Below are 3,639 nucleotides of genomic sequence, written 5' to 3'. Positions count from 1 at the left end.
TCTCTGTCGAGAGAGCCTTTTAAGAATAACATCTCGGTCTTGGTCGCAGACAGCGACAATTTCTGCTGGTCGCACCAGCGAGAAATGGTGTCCACAACCAATTGGCCATTGCTTTCTAGACCCTTCCTGCTGTTCGCGAAGATCAAGACAAGAAGGTCGTCTGCATAGGCGATGGGCTCGCAAGCGAGCCCGGCGTTCGATAAGAGCTGTAGAACCTCGTCGAAGACTAAGTTCCAACAGCTCGGACCAAGAATCGATCCCTGTGGGCAGCCCTTAGTGACTTTCTTCCGCACTGCACCGCGATCAGACACCATAGTCACCACGCGGCCGTCGAAGTAGTCGACCACCAATCTAAGTAGGTTTTTTGGGCAGCCTCGCTTCCTCAACGCGTTGAGTATGCTTGGCCACCAGACATTATCAAAGGCCGCAGCAATGTCGAAGAGCAGACCCACGACGTACTTTTCCTCTCGACCGGACGCAAGCTCCCTCATCTTTACCACGGCATCAGTCGTGGATCGATGCGGCCTGAATCCGTATTGCCGATCGGAGGCGTAGTCGGGGTGCAAAAACAAACTAGCTAATCGCGTAGCGATTAGCTTCTCCAAGACTTTGCCTACGACCGAAAGCAAGCATATTGGTCTGTAGGACTTTATCTCCGTTTCAGGTTTCTCGGGTCCTTTAAGGATGGTAATGATGGACCCGACTTTCCATTCCACGGGAAAGACTCCGTGTGCCAGGCATCCGTTGTAGAGTCGGAGGAGCTCGCGTGAGATTGTATTACACGAACGTTTTAAAATCTCCGGCTCGATCCGATCTAGGCCTGGACACTTGCCGCTCTTCAGTCGGTTGACCGCCGATCTGAGCTCCGAGAGGGTGAAGGGACTGGCGTCCTCACTCTCCGGCTCGATGGCAGCTTCCCTCCTGACTCGCGCATGATCCGGGGAGTCATTCGCGGGGCTATCGTCCGGAATTAACCCCTCCAGCAGCGCGGAAGCGGTGGAGTCCCAGTCTGTGGTGTAACCCTGGGCAGTGTTACGATTTATATTCGAGATGACCGTGCTGGCTGTCATCTTCTGCCTCGTGATCTTATAAATGAGGCCCCAGGGTTCCTTGTTTCCCTGCTCGGTCACGAATGCACGCCAGCTGTGCGACCGAGCAGCTTTGATGGCGGCTTTGTAGGCCTTTCTCTGTTTAAGATACTCGGTCCTCTTGGCCGCCCTCTGCTCCTCTGAACATGCTGCGTTCTGCGAGGCTCGTCTAAGTTTGTAGACTCGCCTCTTTTGCCTCGTCAGGTCGGCCGTCCACCATGGGACGGATTTTGAATGCCACTGCTTGGTTGGCATCGAGGAGTCGCACGCTTGGACGATCATTCTTTCGATCTCCTGTGCTAGATGTTCGACATCCCCCTTATTGTTCAATGGATCGGGGGATATACTCCTCTTACTTTCCTGCAGCGCCTTGTCGAACTCGGGCCATTTTGCGCTTCGGAGTCGGAACCTTGGTAATAATCCGTTCCGGTTGGTGCTGCTGTTGCTACTAATTTCGGCAGCACCGTCCTCGGCGCAAAAACTCAAAGAAAACTCTATGACTCGGTGGTCGCTGGTCGTCAGGTCCTCGCGGACCTTCCAACCTCGCACCTTGTCGCAAATATCAGGTGTCGATAGTGTGACGTCGATGTATGACTGTCCACTAGGGCTGGAAAACGTCGGAGCGTTTCCAGCCTCGTTCAAGACAACCAAGCCATGGCTCACGATAAACTCTTCGAGTTTACGGCCTCTCACGTCCGTCTCCGCGCTGCCCCACTGGGCTGATTTCGCGTTAACGTCGGCAGAGATAATGACTCGGTTATGCTTAAGTGCGGAAAGAGCTCTCTCCAACCGCGCCAGACCTGATTCAACGTCATCGGAGCATTGAAAGTACTGGCTGATCAGGAAGAAGCTCCCAAACGAACCCGAGATGCTGACACAGGACAAATGCGTGTCGCACAAGTTAGAGACTTTGACCACGGTTAGATCCGGGTTTCTGACCGCTATTGCAGCCATCACCGGTTCGCCTGCCGTGATCAGCCTCGTTCTCAAGCCTAGCCCGGGCACAGTACCCCGCCAGCTATATGGCTCTTGTGCAAGCAACACATCTACCCCTCGCCTATGCATCTCAGTCCGGACTTCGTCGGTCACGTTTCGGGCCCGCTGCATGTTATGCTGCATGACCCGTATGACTCTCGAGCGTCGCCGGTCGTTTGTACTATCCATTCAATTCAAATTATTCTTGTCTAACGCGAGACATCTCCAAAACCAGCGCTTCCTGATAGGAGGCGCAGGCCGGGTCTCGCGACTTGTGTTCAAATGGTCGCCCTCTGTCTTTACAGTTGGAGCAGACCGGAGGCTTGCTCTTCCTGTTACAGAGGGCATAGCCGTGCCCTTTTTCGGCACAATGTCCGCAGACATCCTCTTTGAATTTGCAGCGCTTCGCCGTGTGCCCGAAGCGCTGGCACTTATAGCATCGGGTGACCTGTATGAAGTCCCGCACACGACAGGAACTCCACCCGAGGTACACCCGGTCCCCTCTCTGCGCCAGCCGCCGACGAATCTGCGGACTGACGGCCACTACCCAGTTGGCTGTCTCCGGGGTCTTGCCAGCCATGCGACTGACCCGAACACCCGAAGGCACATCCTTCTGGGACGCCTCAGAGAGGTTTTGCCTCCAAAGACTGGAGGCAATTTCCTCCTTGCCCATCCCTTTCGGAATGTCATAAATCAGGACCTCGGGGTCCCGTTTGCTGGGCAAGGAGACGGACAGTCCCGCACTCGCCAGCTTCTTATTGCCTACGAAGGCTTTTAGGTCCTCCTTGCGATCGGTTTCGACGACGATGCCACCGGAGTGGATGCGTCGAACCGATCTGACACGGATCGCCTCCTTCGCAGGTTTTACGATCGACAGAACAGCTCTCTTAGTAGCATCGCTGTTCTGTCCTTTATCCTTTGGCGGGAAGATACGCACCACGTATTGTGTCGGTGGTCTTCTCGCCTCCGGAGTCGCTGACTGGTTGACCTTTGCCACTTGGGCGTAGGTCAACTGCGCGGCATTGGAGACCGTCTTCGGGAGGGTTCCCTTGGACGGCCCAGGTCGCGCCGCACTCATTACGGCAGGACGCGCTTTTAGGTCCGCCCTGACCGCGGCGAGTTGCCCTTCGACGAAGCTGTTTCGTTGAATCAGCTCCTGGACCAACTCGTTGAGTGCTCCGACTTCTGCCAGTATCTTCGACCCGGACTCCTTGTTGACTTTCGACTCGGGTCGAAAGCAAAAGGTCCGTATCTCCGATACTCGCCTGAAGGCTTCGTCTCTCACGAGATCGAGAGGCCGTACCTTGTGCCCGGAAACCGTCCCCTTCGATTTCCTGGCCTGGTTTGCTGCGGCCTTGCCAGTAGGTGCGACTGGCTTGGCACGCTTCGACTTTTTGGTGACGGTTTTCCAACCGCCACCTTCGGGGTCTTCGACACGCACGGGTGCCGGTTGCACCTTCACGAGCGTGTCTTTGACTGATTCGATTTTTCTGGGTTTCTCCTTCCCAGCCTTGCGGCTGGGGGAGTCCCCCGACTTGGGCGCTGTCCCCACGTTACCGGTGTCCGGCGCGCCTTC

The sequence above is a fragment of the Megalopta genalis genome, unplaced genomic scaffold, assembly GCF_051020955.1.
Source record: "Megalopta genalis isolate 19385.01 unplaced genomic scaffold, iyMegGena1_principal scaffold0139, whole genome shotgun sequence".
Taxonomy (NCBI): Eukaryota; Metazoa; Arthropoda; class Insecta; order Hymenoptera; family Halictidae; genus Megalopta; species Megalopta genalis.
This window is presented reverse-complemented; position numbering follows the sequence as displayed.